This window comes from Notamacropus eugenii, chromosome 7 (genome assembly GCF_028372415.1).
Source record: "Notamacropus eugenii isolate mMacEug1 chromosome 7, mMacEug1.pri_v2, whole genome shotgun sequence".
Taxonomy (NCBI): Eukaryota; Metazoa; Chordata; class Mammalia; order Diprotodontia; family Macropodidae; genus Notamacropus; species Notamacropus eugenii.
In genome coordinates this window covers 128,296,110-128,313,888 of record NC_092878.1, presented here as the reverse complement: position 1 = coordinate 128,313,888, position 17,779 = coordinate 128,296,110, and the positions used below count along the sequence as shown (strand labels likewise).

Genomic DNA, 17,779 nt, shown 5'->3' with positions numbered 1-17,779 from the left:
GAGACTCATGTGCAACAGCACTAAGTTTTATAATTAGCCTCTCTTCTACTTGATGATAAAACCATGAGGACAGTAATCACCCTCAGTGGACTGAGCCTATACATGCATGTAGGAATTGGGGAAGTAGTTATTACAGAGGGAGTTTCACTCCAGGATGGAAACTATACATGTATTCAATTGAGATAATACCAAGCTAGATCTGATCTTATTTGTTATCATTAGTTGTCCCCTAATTGTTATATGCTGTGTATATATTCTTGGCCTTATGAACCAGAACCTAGATTGATACAAACCTTATCATTTTAATGGATAATATACGATTACATTGAGATATAATAGTTTATTTAGCTATCCATATGTATACATGTTCATATACATGAACAGATTTTTCATTTTTAATTTAATTTTGCTAATTTGATGGATATTATGTGTTCCTTCAAAGTCATTTCACTTCACATTTATCTCATTATTAAGTTGAACTTTCCCCCAAGAGATTATTTGTAACCTGTGTCCTCTTTTATAAATTGTCTTCCTGAACTTTGAACAATCACAGACATTGATTAAATCCTTATTATATGCCAAGCCATGTGCTAAGCATCAGGGATACAAAGAAAGGCAAAAAAAAAAAAATCCCTGCAAAACCTGTCCTCAAGGAGCTCACTTTTTAATGAGGGAGACAATGGGGAAAGTATAGACAGTGTAATTGTATAGACAGTATAAATGTAAACTAATTTAAGATGAAAGGCAAAAGTAGTATGTATCTTTGTGGAGACTTGAGGAGAATGAGAAAGACTTCTTGAAGAAGGAGAGGGAGATTTGAGCTTTAAGGAATCTAATAGGGAGAGCTGAAAAGGAGTTAGCTGCATTCCATATTCTGCTTTATTGTATTACTCTTATTATTCTCTTTAATATGATTATTTCCTGTTTCTTTGATTTATTCTTTGACCCTTAGTCTCTATTAGTTCTGAATCGTTTGTTTATACTTCTGTAATTTATTATAATTTTTACTAAGTTAATAGTGTTTGCTTCTGATTATTCCTTTTCCCAATCCGCTGTCCTTTCTATTATCCTCCTTCTCCTATTCCCTTCCTCTCCTTCTTCCTGTAAAGGTAAAATAAATTTCCATACTGAATTGAATGTGTGTTATTCCCTCCTTAAGCCAAATCTGATGAGAGTAAGGCTCACTTATTTCCTCTCATCTTCTCCCTCTTCCCCTCCATTGTAAAAGCTCTTTCTTACCTCTTTTGTGTGAGATGATTTACTATATTCTACCTCTTCCTTTCTCTTTCTCCCAATACATTCCTCTCAATACTTAATTTTATTTTTTATGTATCCTCCCTTAATATGCAGCTTGCTCTATGTCCTTTGCCCATATATATGTGTATGTGTATATATGTATATATATACACACATACATATATACATATAAACATATACACATACACACAAGTACACACACACACACACACACATATATTCCCTCTAATTACCCTAATACTGAGAAAGGTCTCATGAGTTACAAATATCATCTTTCCATGTAGTAATATAAACAGTTCAACTTTAATGAGTCCTTTATGGCTTCTCTTTGTGATTTGCCTTTTCATGTTTCTCTCGATTTTTGTATTTGAAAGTCAAATTTTTTATTCAGCTCTGGTGTTTTCAACAAGAATGCTCGCAAGTTCTCTATTTCATTGAAATTCCATTTTTCCCCCTGCAGTATTGCACTAAGTTTTGCTTGGGTAGGTGATGCTTGGTTTTAATCCTAGCTCCTTTGACCTCTGGAATATCACATTCCAAGCCATGCGATCCCTTAGTGTAGAAACTGCTAAATTCTGTGTTATCATAACTGTTTCCCTAATATTTGAATTATTTCTTTCTGACTGCTTGTAACATTTTCTCCTTGACCTAGGAACTCTGGAATTTGGCTACCATATTCCTAGGAGTTTTCCTTTTGGGATCTCTTTCAGGAGATAATCAATGGATTCTTTCCATTTCTATTTTACCCTCTGGTTCTAGAATATCAGGACAGTTTTCCTTGATAATCTCTTGAAAGATGATGTCTAGGCTCTTTTTTTGATCATAGTTTTCAGGTAGACCAATAATTTTAAAATGATCTCTCCTGGATCTATTTTCCAGGTCATTTGTTTTTCCAATGAGATATTTCACATTGTCTTCTATTTTTTCATTCTTTTGGTTTTGTTTTATAATTTTTTGACTTCTCACAAAGTCATTAGCTTCCATTTGCTCCATTCTAATTTTGAAGGAATTATTTTCTTCAGTGAGCTTTTGAACCTCATTTTCCTCTTGGCTAATTATGCTTTTTAAAACATTCTTATCCTCATTGGCTTTTTGGACCTCTTTTGTCATTTGGGTTAGTGTATTTTTAAAGGTGTTATTTTCCTCAGAATATTTTGGGTCTCTTTTAGCAAGCTGTTGACTCACTTTTCATGATTTTCTTACATCATTCTCATTTCTCTTTCCAGTTTTTCCCCTGCTTCTCTTAATTGATTTTTAGAATCGTTTTTGAATTCTTCCATGACCTGAGACCATTGAACATTTTTTTGAAGACTTTGGATGTAGGACACTTGATCTTGTTGTATTCCTCCAGTTGTATGCTTTGATCTTCCTCATCATAAGAAAGTAACCTTTACCAAGAAAGTAACCTTCTATAGTCTTATTTTTCCCCCCTTTTGGTCATTTTCCCAGTTGATTACTTGACTTTTGAGTTCTTTGTTAAGTGTAGGGTGTACTGCCCCAAGTTTCAGGGGTTTTGTGCAGCTGTTTTCAGAGTTATCTCTAGGGATCTGTAAATTCTCAAGTGGCACAATCAAGGGAGAGGAGTTTAAACTCCTCTCCTGGCCTGCATTCTGGTCTGTGAGCAACCACAAGCATTCTTTTCTGCCCAGGAAATGTGAGTAAGATTCCCTCTCTACCACTGCCACCAGCTGTGTCACACCAGCACTCCTCCTTGCCCCAGGACCACCGCTCAGGACTGTGACCCAGATCAGCTGCTCAATTCCCCCACCACTGAGACAGTGGCTGCTGCTGCACTACCGTTGAGGCTGGACCACATCTTCTGTCACCCAGGTGAGAGAGCTTTCCCACTGACCTTTGAAGCTGTTTTTTGGCATTTTTGGGTTGAGAAGTTTGGAAATCACTACAGCTGCGAGTGATTGAGTGCCCTGAGGCCTGCTCAAGTCCCACCTGTGCCTGGAAGCTTATGTTGAACTGTGCTCTGCTCCAAGCCCAGTGCAATAGACCCTTCTTGTCAGTCTTCCAGATTGTCTTGGGCTGGAAATCTGTTTCACTCTGTAATTTTGTGGCTGCTGCTGCTCTTGAATTTGTTTAGACTCATTTTTTACAGGTATTTTGAGAGGTTTGAGGGGAGAGCCTACTTCTACTCTGCCATCTTGACTCTACCTCCCCCCACTCCCCCATTTATGTATTATTTGTGAGATAATTTGACATATTTTTGCAAAGGAGTCAGGTGATGGTGAAAAGTTAATATAGCCTTTTTTGATATCCATTCAATATCACTGTGACCATATTTATCAGATCTAGTTTTTCCAACATTTTGTTAAGACCTATAATTTCTTTCTTTTTTATCTTTCTGTTTTATTTGTCAAGGTCTAACAGAAATTGTTACAGTGTCCAACACTTTTGTGTAACTTTTTGAAAAAAATTTTCAGTTCGGTTTTCCTTAAATTCCTTAGATATTATTTCATTTATTGTTACATACACATTTATGTGCATATATGTGTATACATGCATATTGTATGTGTATGTATACATATATGTACACACATCATATATATATATATATATATAAAATGTTGATATTTTATTATATAGGTTGCCTGTAGGTTTAATGAAAATTTTTGTTTCTTTTTCTTCATTGCTTTGCAGAATCTATTCTTACTATTGTCTTAACTCAAAATTATGTTCATAGTTCCTTCTTTTTTGAATTCCACTAAAGCATAATAAAATTTGTTCTAGATCAGAGGTGGGGAACCTGTGACCTCGAAACCATATGTGACCTTCTATATATTTGGATGTAGCCTTTTGACTAAGTCCAAGTTTTACAGAATATATCCTTTTATTAAGGGAATTTGTTCTGTGAAGTTTGGATTCAGTGAAAGGGCTGCACTTGAGGACCTAGAGAACCTCATGTGGCTTTGAAGCCACAGGTTCCCCATCCCTGTTCTATGTCCTCATTTTAATTCTATGTGTCTATATTTGAAGTGTGTTTTTTATATTCAGAAAACTGATGGGGTGAGTTTAATCCCATTTTAATATTTAAAGTTACTCTTACTGAATTTTTATTTTCCTCTATAAGATTTTCTCCCAGTCTTTTTAAAGTAACTCCAGGCAGCAACCTGATTTACTTGAAGCAATCTGATGTCTTTCCTCATACATAGACACAGCCTTCTCTCTTCCTTGCCCAATTTAACTTTACATTGCTGGATCTTGCCTTAAACATACATACACACACACACACACACACACACATACACACAATATCTGACACTGATTTTGTTTGAAAAAATCTCATTTAAGTGTCTATCATTATACATAGACATCAATCTCTTTTCTTCCACAGTCAAGATACAATTATTTTTTTTAATAGCTTAGACAGGAGTGTGTTTTATGATCGTTTCCCCCTTTCTTTGTTAAAATACCTTTTATTTATGGTATCTTGATTTCAAGAAATATTAATTCACTCTTCTTTATTCTCTCCTTTTTTCCTCTAGTGTGCTTGTTGGATTACTTTTTATAAGCTTGCTCATAGCTGTTTCTTTTTTTTTTTTTGGTTCTCTCAGTGACCCTAAGACAGGTTGGACTTCTAAAGGACAGTTGTCTTGTTTCTTCCTTGAAGCAAGCACATATTGCTTTATCATCAGACCTTTCTTTGCTGTATGGACTAGTTTATTTTTATGTAGTTTCTTTTTTTCTTACATTTGCATTTGAAAGTCTGTGTTCATTCTGGTTTTCTGCGAAAGAATGTATGAAAGTCTATTATTCCATTGAAAGTCTATTTTTTAAAAAATGTGTCCCCAGAAGCTAGCACAATGTCTGTCATGTAGTAGGCAATTATATTTTAAAAAATTGATTGACTATAGGAATATACAGTTTACTTTATCTTGGAGGAAGTACAAACCATTTTCCTTTGCTTTTTTGATTTATCAAATTTGGTTTTACATTATCACATTATCATTTTTCATTTCCTTTTATTGACGAACTGTCCTACGATATTTGAACTAATGTTCCTTGATCTTTGAGTCTTTTTAGATTTTTGCAGGCTCTTTCTTTGACCCGAAACACTTAAACTTGATAACTCTATCTTTCAGTGACTTAAACTTGGAATTCCTTTCTTATACATCCTGTGACTTCTAACAGGCTGTACTTTGAATGATCAGTCCAGCACTCTGCACCACACATTGCCTTTGTCACTCTCACATCTTGTCTGTCTCTTCTCCTTACAATTACATAGTCTATTAGATGCTAATGTTTGCTGCGAGGGTGCATCCATGAAGTTTTATTGTGTTTAAGTAAATGGAAAACAATGTTGGTGATGAGAAGGTCATGTAATGCACAGATCTTCAGCAGTAAATGACCTTTATTGTTGCTATTTCCAACCCCATTCCTCCCTAGGACTCCCTGCCAAGTCTGGTAGTCTGAGCCTATTCTAGCGTTAAAGTGACCCAGAATTATAAGCTTGTTTTCTTTTAGTACATTGATGATAAGTTTCTCTAGGTCTTCATAAAATTTTTCAGAGTTTGTCATGGTGGGAGCATAGGTACTGATGATGGTGGCATGGTGTATTCCTACAAATGGCAATCGCATTGTCATGAGTCTGTTATTCACTCCTTTTGGCAGGCATACCAGCTTGCTGATTAGATTAGTTTTGATTGCAAAATCCACGCCAGCTTCATGGTGCTCCCCTTCACTGTGCTCTCTCCAGAAAAAGGTGTATCCAGCTCCACCTTCAGTAAGCTGGCCTTCATTTGCCAGTCTTGTTTTACTCAAGGCTGCTATTTGGATATGGTACCTTTTGAGTTCTCTTGCAACAAGAGCAGTTTGTCTTTCAGGTCTATTGGATTTTATGTTGTCTAGAAGGGTGCACATGTTCCATGTGCCAATAGAGAGTGGAATCATCTTTGCAGATGTTTTTGTACATTTTTTTAATGTTTCGACAGCAAAATGGAATTCCCCACTTGCCACGGCAATCAGGTCAGGGTTAGGTAAGCAGATGACTTTTAGGGCACCTTTTCTAGCCTCTTTCTTCATACCAGGAGGTGAGCAGTGTGATCCTGGAAGCTGCTCTGACACCCAGGGGACTGCCGAGTCCCACTGACGCTTCTAGTGAGAAACAACCCTATGGCCTTGGCTGCCTGTGTGCAGGGTTGTGACTACAGCTCGCAGTGTATCCACACCTGTTGCTTCATCACTTGCCTGTCACCACAGGGCTTTGAGGTATAAAAAAAAAATGGTATGGATGATGTCTTTTGATTCATGTGTAAGTTGAATTTAAGTGAGGCAGAGTTGCATGAAGTTGTCAGCCTCACTCTCTCCTCCAGAGTCATCATAGTCCAGTGGTAGAAGAGATCAAAGACTCATACTTTCCAAGCTAAATATTCACATTCATCAAAAGTGTCGCCCTCAAGGCAAAATGACTACCAGAAGAATTAATGTCAAAAAATTAGAGCTCTTCTCTGAGCATGAACAGTTTGTTGCTAACTTGGCAGGAAAGTTGAGGCAACACAGAGTTGGCAACAGTGGAGAAGAAAAGGAGTGGGCAGCTTTCAGAGACTTGGTGTACAGCACTGCATTTGCTCATCTGAGTCAGAACACTTGCAAACACAAAGACTGGTTTGATAAAAATGATGGGGAAATTCAGAAGCTGCTAAATGAAAAATGAGAACTCTATAAGATTTACCAGCAGGAAAGTTCATCCATCTCTAAGAAGGCAGCATTTCATGCCATCAAAAGTAAAGCACAAGCAAAGCTTAGAGAGATGCAGGACTCCTGGCTCAGTAAGACGGCAGATGAAATTCAGTTTTATGCTGATAGTAATAATCCAAAGTGCTTTTATGATTCCCTCAAAGTTATTTATGGATCAAAAACCTATGGTGCCTCACAACTACTCAGTGCTGATGGAGCCACATTGTGTAGTGATAAGGACATGATCCTAGAGAGATGGGCTGAACACTTCCATAGTATTCTCAACAGACCATCATCAATCAGTGCTGAGATCATTGACCGTTTACCTCAGGTTGAAGTCAATCCCTCCTTAGCTGAACTTGCAATTAAAGAAGAGGTTTTGAGTGTCATTAGGCTCCTTTCATGTGGCAAAATCCTTGTTCTGATTCTATTCCAGTTGAGATTTACAAGGTAGGGGGACCATTGCTCATATAAAAGTTGACTGAAATTTTCCAGGTTATATGGCAAGAGGAGGTTATCCTCCAGGAGGAGTTCAAGGAATACTACTTCTAATTCTTCCAGGGGATTTTCATATATAATTCTCTGAAGCATTATGTTCAGGATTTCTTATAATGTTTATAGGGAGGCTCCCAATTATCATATTCAAGGTCACTGACTTCTGTTTGTAGAGAAATAGTGTACTTCAATTTTGTTGTCTTTGAATACTACTCTGGTATTTACTATTCTTGACTCTGTATCTTTGTGTTCCATTTCTACCACTCTCTTTTTCAGTTTCCATTACTTTATTAATATTTCTACCATCTTTTTCAACTCAACATACTGTTGTTTTTCTTTTCGAATTCTTTAAAACTCCCAATTTTCTTACCTATGCTTCCTATATTTTAATTAAGCTTTGCTCCCAAACTGGAGTTCTAATAGTAGTTCTATTTTGATGTTTTGGGGGGACAGTGTATTTCTCATTATTACACTGTTATTTCTTTCTTATGTAAATTACTTATTGTTTTCTTTTACTCCCATAGTATTTATTCATTGTATTAAAATGCTTTAGTTCTTCCATCCCTTCCTTCATTTAATCTCTCCTGGTTTTTCTTTTAGGATTTCCTTCATTTCTTCTGCCCCCATATACCTTGTGTTGTCACTGTTTGACTTTGGTACTATTTTCTTATTGTAAGGGAGGCTGATTTTAGGCATGACTACTTACTTCATCATCTTTTTGAAAGTCTATATTTCCTTTTCAAAATAATTACAAAAGCCATCCTTTACTCTCCATTTCCACTGTCACCCTTCCTCATCAGCTCATACATATAGCACTACAATACCCTAGTAACTGGTTTCCTGACTTCAGTTTCTTTCAAACTATACCACATATCCTTGATAAACTAATTTTCTTAAAACCCCACTTTTATCTTTCCATTCTCCGCTACTTACCACACCAAATCTAGATTCCTTCACTGTATTCTTAAGACTTTCTACCATATGCCACAAACCTACTATTCCCAGGTGATCCTCATCAGTCATTGCTTCAGTTGGTTCAGAATCCTCACTGTACCAACACACATAATAGTGATCATATTGTCCCTAGAACTGAAATTTTCTCTCTTCTTCTCTTTATCTTTTGTCATCCCACTACTCATCCTTTATGGCTCAGGTCCTACTTTCTTTATAAGCCTTTTTCAGATGTTCTTTTTATCTAGTTGTTGGAGATAACTAAACAGTGCAATGGGTAGAGTGCTGAATCTGAGATTAGAAAGATCTAGTTTCATATCTGATCTTAGCCACTAGTCGTGTGATCCTGGGTAAGTCACTTACCTATATCTAATCTCAATTTCCTTATGAATAAAATGGGGGCAGTTGGTTCCATGGTCATTATGAGGGTAAAATGAGATAATATTTATAATTCTTTGCAAACCTTGAAGTGATATCCAAATGGTAATAAAAATATCTTTCCTTTTCTTCTTTTTTTAAAAAAATTTTTTATTGATATGTTCTGCTCTTATGTTACATACATTTATAGATTACTCCTACTTCATGAGAGATCCCTTATAACAAAGTAAAACAGTTAAGTAAAATGAATGATACAGTGACCTCATCTGAAAGTATATGCAACATTTGATATCTGCAGCACCCCCTTCTCTAGTAAAAAAAAAACACAACAGAATTCTATTTCTCTCCCTTCCATCCTCCAGTCCATTTAAAACAAAGCAAACCAAAACAGATTTCTTGCAGCAAATATTCATAGTCAAACAAAACAAATTCCCTCAATAGCTATATTGAAAAGTGTCTCATTTTGAACACTAAATCTTTGACCACTCTGAAATGAATTGCATGTTTCATCCTATGTTCTCTGGAATCAGAAATGATCATTTTATTGATCACATTTCCTGCAGCTTTCAAAACTGTTTGTTTTCATAGTATTGTTCTTCTTGTATGAATTGCTTTCTTGGTTTTGCTCATTTTATTTTTTCATCATTTTATAAAACTTTATTACATTTATAGCTAGTATCAGAACTTGCTTTTAAATGTTATACTCTCCTGTATTATTCTTTTATGAATTCATTTGTGCTAATCTTTTCTCAGCAAATAGATTTTAAATATTTCATGGTAGCTTTTATTTTGTGGGGTACCTAGCTGAGGGCTGAGCCCACAGTAATCACTCAGTAAAATCTTATGATTTATTGAATAATTTACGACTGCAAAAGGTCTGTCACTCAGGCTCTCTATTTTCTTTCCCCCTCCAATATTTTCAGAAAGTCTTAGAATTAGAAGACCTGATAATGAGTCCCAACTCTGATGCACTTGAGCTATGTAAGCCTAGACAAGTCGCTTAACTTTAGTTTCCTTATATGTAAAATGATCATTATATTTGCATTATTTATACACATTTGTTTTGAAAAAGCATTATGAATTTAAAAACATTATACAAATGTGTTCTATTATTTTTGTTACTGTTATTTTCTTCTTTTAATACTTTGACTTTTTCTATTCACTTTCTGAAAAGTTGTCTTTGCAGTGAAATTGTTTTCCAACTTGACTTTCATTTTAAAATTGCCCAGCTACAATCTTAAATGTACCAAACCTTAATGTTATTATTCATCAAATTCTCTTTCTTAGTTTGAGGATTTCCTCCCTATTGCTGCTTTACTATATTTGAGGAGGGATAGTGGATTGCTTCTTCTTGAATTTAGATTCAGGGGCCCCCAGAGATCATACGATCTATCTATTTGCATGCAAATTCCTTTAGATAAATTAATTTTTAAAAAATGCTGGACTTTTGGGCAGAGTTTAAATCCTGGCTCTGTCCTATATTACCTCAATAATATTATACAAGTCACTTTCCAACTCTGCTTTTCAATTTCCTTGCCTATAAAATGAAGGGGTTGGACTAAGTCATTTCCAACTCTAAGTCATATGATTCTTGAAAACCTAGTGCCATGTTGAAAGAGTTTCAGTGCCAGGACTTATAGAATCAGAAAAATTACAATGCTGACAGAGTCTTGTAACATTGAGGCACACTTGCTTCTAGTCAGGTTTATTTATTTTCACACTCTCCTGCTGAAAATGAAACTTTCTTGGACACCATTTATAATAGAGAACAAGTGCTCACAATCATCTATGCAGTATAATAACGCTTCAGAATTATTTCCCTTCAGTTTCCATTTATATGAATTCTTTTGCTTTCTTCTCATTTCCTTATTTATTTAGGAATAGGATTGCTATTTCTAAGAAGTCTTTGAAAGGCTCAAAGTTTGCTTTAAGTAAAGATTGCTTTAGAAAGTGAAATTTTCTAAGCAAAGTACTAATTAAATATATAGCCTGGCATTTTTGAAATAAATTTATTCAAAGGAGTTTGTGTGTGAATGGGTAGGCTGTATGATCTCTGGAGGTTTTTGCCAGTGCCCTGAATCTAAATCTATCTTGTACTGCTAATTTACCACTCCCCCTACTTTGTTAAATGAACACTGAAAATTAAAGTCATTATTCAAGCATTAGTGAAAGATCTGGGAAAGGTTGACCTGGAAAAAGATAAAACTAAGGAGGGATGCTCTAGACATGTTCTAGTACTTGAAGAGTTATCATATAGAAGTGGAATGGAACTGGATCTCTTTGATTCCGGAGTCCAGAATCAGTAGCCAGGGGTTGAAATTGCAAAGAGGCAAGTTAGGCTTGATATCAGAAAAAATGTTCTAACAATAAGAGCTGTCCAAAAGACTAGAGATAAGCAAACTTGTCTCCTTAAAGTCAGTGGTATGGTTATTTAATTAATACCATAGGCTAACATTATAGTGGAGATTCTCTTGGGTATAGGTTGGACTTGATGACTATTGAGGTTCTTTTCATCTCTAAAATTCCATGACCAAAAAATTCATAACATTATTGCAAAAATATATACATATATAATTGTTGGTTGCACTTAAAAAGAGTGAAAATGCATTTGAATTGACATCCTTGGAGAAGAGGATATGGTGATCTTTGCAAAGGGGAATGGACCTCCAAGATGAGTCAGGTAATTTGCTAACATCAGGGACAAATTTTTGGGAAACTGAGAGAATATTTTTCTTGAATAATGAAGCATAGAAGGGCATTAGTGAACATAGGACTGATTGGTCAGAATGGGGTTTTTACTAGTCTGGATGAACTATAAGAACAGGTACAGGAAAAAGGAGATAGAAAAGAAAATAGGAACAACAAAATTCATCTGCAAGAACAAAAGGCCAATCATATCAAGGAAATTAATGAAAAAAATGCAAAGGAAGGTGGACTAGCAATATCAGATCTCAAACTATATTATAATGCAGTAATCAAAGTTTTCTGGTACTGGCTAAGAAACAGAGTGGTGAATCAGCGGAATAGATTAATTTTAGAAGACACAATAGTGAACTACCATAATAAAGTTTAATATATTTATTTGTTTAATAAATGTTTAATAAATCCAAAGATCCCAGCCTCACTTTTTGACAAACACAAAAAACCTTCAAAAAACAGATCATGCAAGGTACTTTCTGCTTTGGACAGCAGCTATGGACTAAGTATGCAAACAAACTGACTTCTTTGTGTCACAGCAGCCAAATCAACTTCCTTCGTGGACAGCAGCACTAAATCTGCTCTCCTATTTGCTAATGCCAATCAAACCCCCATATAGGTGGAACCCAGGATTATTCTGTAGGACACCATGGTATACCTGGAAATGCTGGAAACATGTTAAAGGAATCATGGTGTCTGGGATTTTTTTTTAAAGCTGCCCTGTGAGGAGATAGCTTTTCTGTGTTTGTGTTACACTCCTTTTGTTACACTCCTTTGTGTTACACTCCTAAAAAAATGTTCAAGTAGGCAAGGATTTACTTTTCCTCCTTGACAAAAGGAAACGGCTTAGAAAACTCATTGGACCTGGTTTTGAAAAAAAAAAAAAGCCAACAACTCTGAGATGAGTTCTTATGCTGGGTAGAATACTCAGTCTTTCTCATAAAGAAAAAATTAACTGATGAAACCTACTGTTCTGTGAGGTCTCTGTTTGATTGTCCAAGGCTACAAATCCCTGCTTAACTAGAGCTAGGAGCTGGTGAGATTGGGCTAGTGCCAAAACTATCCATAAGATTGGCTGGTTTGCTAAATGAAACCCTTTCTTATGTACATCCTACAAAAGACAGCTGAGTGGAGAGATTTTAAGATTTGGTGCTGTTTGATAGTCATTAAGAGTAAAAGCACCAGAAGTTCAACTGGTAATTGCCTTTTCATGAAGTCAGTCTAGAGTTCCAACTGAACTTCCATCAGATGCAAGGTTGACCTGGTAGGGAACATTCCCTGATAAAAACACTAGATAAAAAGAAGTGAATTGGGGTACAAGGAGAATGAGGGAAGGCTTCACATTTATAACAGAGCTCAAGATATTGCAAAATCGTGGCAACATGGTGGTGGCATTGTTGGACAGAGGCTATAAAGGGAAGTACGAGTACTTGGTGTGCACATTATAAGGAATTTTTCAGAATTTGATGGAAAAATCAATACAGTTAAGATTTTGTAGTTGGATGGTGGGACACAAAGGTTCAAGCATCATTTACTAGACTGTGCTGTCTGCTCATCTCTAGGCAGTTACATGTATCACCTGTGCTCACTAACCACTGTATAAGTGAGTAAGACATCAGTGACAGAATATTAGTAGAGTCTGACAAGAGTCCCCACAAAAACTAAAATTCAAATCATGGAACAAGAGTGACTGCAAATGTTCAAGAGCTGAAAGAGGACAGGAGATGTTTGGGGGAGAAGGGCCATTTCTCTCAGAGCTTGAAGACTTCTCTGTAACCCATGCTAACAAGCCTAGTACTTTCAAGATTTAAGCTTTCTGGGCACTTCTCTTGGGAAGCAGTCCCTACCAAAAATGGCTAAAGGCTACAGACCTTTGATAAATGGGCTTCTTCAGATACAGATCCTTGGTAATGACCTCAGATCAGAGGTCAAAGTTCTTCCTAACAATATCCAATAGCTCTCTTTTGCTCTCCTGAGAGTCGTGATGTTGGAAAACAGAGATGGACAATGGGTGGGAAACACCAATTGCATAAGAAACCTGAACTAGTACCCTGTGACACAGACCACTTCTAACTATGGATTTTGTGATCCAAACAGCAGCATAAGCAGCTGAATGATCCACTTTAGTATGATCTTTTCCCAAGAAAGCACTGCCTCCATGAGTGCCTCAGCCACCATAGGCATACGCAGTGATTTTTCCATCCAGTAAGACCATCATCACCCTGAGACCCACCAATAATGAATCTGCCACTGAGTTGCAGATGGTAAATTATACAGCTTTGATCACCTTCTCCTTCAGAGCATCCTTTGTTTCATCAACATGTACATCTTCATCCTATTGAACGGATATCACATTGTATGGATCCTGATTGGGAGAACATCACCACCATCTTGCATGTACTGCACTGTGATGTGAGTTTTGGAATCCCTCCATAATTGTGGCAAAGTTCCAGTGCATGGCAATGGAGCAAGTTTGGTGATGAGCTTGTGATCTAAGGGGCATGCACCCTTTGGTTTTCTCCATAGCTTAGTCAGACATCAATTCCTGTTCTCCTGCTCTAATACCTTCTTCATTGCATTCTAGATGAAACTCTTGAGCAATTTCTGGTGACTGCTGCTCCAAGTTCACCAGAATATTGAAGATCTTGTAATCAAGCCCTTTAGAAAAATCATTTTAGCCCACATACTTATTTCCCAAACCACTTTCTGATAGTCAACAGCAGCTCTGGATGTGATCTCACCTGCAAGTCATATCATTCCAGTCTTAGCAACGGTTTCACAAACACCTTTGGCATCCTGATGAAAGTATGCATCAAGGAATGAATACATCACTAATCTGATCACAGATTTTATCCAGGTACCCTTAACCTGCATATCCAAAGTGAAGAGGAAGGTTCCTTCCTCCATAAAGGTCTGCTTGAAACTGTTGAACTACCAGTACAGAATTGCTTTGGGAGAGGAGCTCCAGGCAGTGGGAGATGGAGAAGGCAGTGGATGGCATCAAGGATGGGAGCCTGAAGACCCACACGAGAGGTTTCTCTCTGTGGTGCAGAGAGAACCCATGATGTCTTTTAAAATGAATATCTTGTTTTTACATCACTGTTAGCAGAGCATAGTGGATAGAGAGCCGACTGCAAAGCCAGGAAGACCTGGGTGCAAGTTCCACTTCTGACAAATCTTGACTATGTGATTTGAAGCAAGTTACTTACTTCCTCAGTGCTCCAGGCAACTTTTTAAAAGTATAAATTGCCAAGAAAGTGCCAAACTGTTTTGGTGGAGGGAGTTTCCTCATTAGGGAATTCTCTATACCAAGGAAATGATAGCTACAGTCTATATCCCCATCTCTTCATTTCCAAATATATATATTCTCCCTTCACATTCCTGTCCAGCCAGTCCTTGAAGTATAGAAAAGAAAGCAGGAAAAACCATTCAGAAAAACCTATCAACTTGCCAGTCAACTCTGACAATGTTAGCAATATTGCACACTTGTAGTCTCCACACCTAGGAGGACCATGGTTTTTAAGGAAATATTCCTCTTTTCTTTTCCTCTCTGGAAGTGGTGTCAATAGAAAGCTAACTTGGTTGTAAGACCCCCAACTCAAGGTGCTCTCTAGGCATCACTTAAGCTTTATATTCACTGTATTTTTGGTGTGTGAGGAGCAATAGTGAAGGGGTCACTGAAACTGGTCACAGGGACAGCAACTCAAAGCAAATAGAACCAGGGACATGGTGGTAATTGCGGGTGGAGATGGAGTAAGAAAAATTTCTGTGGTTGATGGAAAGTTTTATTTCTAAAATTGTATTTTTGACACAGAGCCAATCACCCTAATTTTGGGGTTTTCCAGTGGGTATATTGAAAATATAATAATGATGATAAAAAGTCTTTTGGTGCATGTATAAGGAATGAGCATTCATCTCAAGTACTGTAGCACAGGAAAAATGAAGTTTATAAACAACCTCTCAATTGTCCACTGAACTAATTTTTGTATCATTATTAGGGATTTTTTTCTGCTAAAAGATGATGATAGACCTCTTTCTTGAAATCAGAAATCACAGAGAACATTTTTAAAGGAAAAAATATAGGTTCTTAAATGTTGTGGTGGAACAGAAAATGCTGATATTCAGGGCAACATGGGAATAGTCCCTGACTTCAGAGGTGGAGAATACGGTGGATGGAGTTTACCTGCTCATAATTACTTTTCATTACAGGGCTAGTTCTGCTGGATGAAAAAATGCCACTTTCCTCTGCTCAAGAATGGAACCGTGACCTTTCCCAAGATGAAAAAGTAAGAGTTTTCTTTTTCATTTGGGAATGAGAATGCTTTTGCTTCCAGATGTGCCCTGAGCTACTTGGAACCTGGACACACAAATAGATTACCTCTAAAATTGCATCTTCTTGGTTCACAGTGGAAAGAAGATCAGATTGTTTCATGAGAATAGTACAAGAAATTTTTGGAATAAAATCTAGTACTGTGAAAAGCTGTGATGGATTTTGAAAACAAACAAATAAATGACTTTTCACTTGAATTTCATGAGTTTATTTTACTTCTTTCTATGGCATTTTCAAGCATATCGTCTTGTAGTTACTAAGTTTGAGATGGAGACAATATCATATTTTGTCTTTTTTTGGTTGTCTCTTGGTGAATGAATGAAACATATATATGTGTATCTATCTATCTATATCTATGTATCTATCTATATCTGTATGTATGTATGTATGTATGCATGTATCTATCTATCTATCTATCTATCTATCTATCTATCTATCTATCTATCTATATGCACTGTCCCAAAAGTCTTGGTTCAATCTTAAGCCATTAATGCTTAACCAAGACTTTTGGGACACCTTGTATATATTATTTCATTTTCAAAAAAAGAGGAGAAAGGCAGCAGGGTATAATGAAAAGAGCTCTGGATTTGGATTTAGAGGACCTGGTTTCAAATGCCAGGGAAGTCACTGAGCCTTGGTTTACTTACTATGAAAATTAGGGAGTTGAACTAGATGGTTTTTAAGGTCCTTTTCAGTTCTAAGTCTATTATTCCCTGGTCCCATGATTTGCTTCACAGGAAGATTCCATGTTTCTAATTTTAGAGTTCATTCTTATATTTAGTCAAACCAAAAGAAATCCAAAATGATGGTGGGAAAAATGAAAACTCAAATTTGTATAGTATTTAAAAGTTTCATAATAGCTGGTACTTTTATTTACAGCATTTTAAAGCTTGCAAAGTGCTTTATATGTGTTATCTATTTTGGTCAACCCTGGGAGGTAGGGGCTATTATTTGAGGAAGCTGATACTTATCAAGGTTGTGTGACTTGCCCAGGATCACACAGCTAGTAAGTGATTGGGGTAGGATTGAACTCAGGTCTTTTTAATGCTAAGTGTTTGCAATGTGTTTTTCTCACAACTGTGTGGGCAGTGCAAGTATTCTTATCATTTTTTTGAATGAGGAAATTGACTCTGATACGTAATGACATGCCCATGATCAGATAATAAAGATTAGAGCCATTCTCTGAATCCAGGTCTCTTGGCTCCCAAACAGTACTCTTTCAACTACACATCTTCTCTAGTCATAGCCTACCTTTTCTTTTCACAAATGTTGTTTTATCAATGCAATTAGAAACCATAATGAGCTTTTATGATCTGGGCTGTACTTTGGTCTTTGCATGCCAAAATTAAATGAAATGGCTTTCATTCTGACCAAATGCTCATGATTATACTTATTGCTGATAAAGGTCTTTTGTCCAGAATGCAAATATGTTTAAGGCAGGGACTGTTTCAATTTTTCCTTGTATTCCCATTGCTTAGTACAATGCCTTGCACACAGTAAGGGCTTAATGTTGAATTGAAATGAACTAGGAAATAGATGTAGAGCTGGGGGCACAGCAGATAGATCATTAGAACTGGAGTCAAGAAGGCATGAGTTCAAATCTAGCTTTAAATGCTTGCTAGTTTTGTGGGCAACAACCCTTTTTGCCTCTGTTTCCTCATCTGTAAAATGAGCTGGAGAAAAAAATAGCAAACTACTCTGGTAATTTGTCAAGAAAACCCTAAGTGGGTTCATGAAGAATCAGGACTAAAAACAACTAAACTACAAAAACAAGTTGTGTCAGTGTCAGCCTCAGTTTCCTTATCCGTAAAATGGGGATAATAATAATAGTGTTACCTACTTCCTAGGTTTGCTGTGAGGATAAAATGAGATAACATTTGTAAAGTGCTTTGCTAACCTTAAAATGATATATAAATGCTAGGTGTTTTTAGAACAAAAGATAAAGAGGCCAAGTGAAGATACACATACATAGGCTTATGTGTATCT

General features: G+C 36.5%; 1 pseudogene; it reads right to left on the bottom strand.

The window, feature by feature from the left end:
* Positions 1-13,384: 13,384 nt before the first annotated feature.
* On the bottom strand, positions 13,385-14,370 carry LOC140514289 (S-adenosylmethionine synthase pseudogene; annotated as a pseudogene).
* Between the last annotated feature and the right edge of the window lie 3,409 nt (positions 14,371-17,779).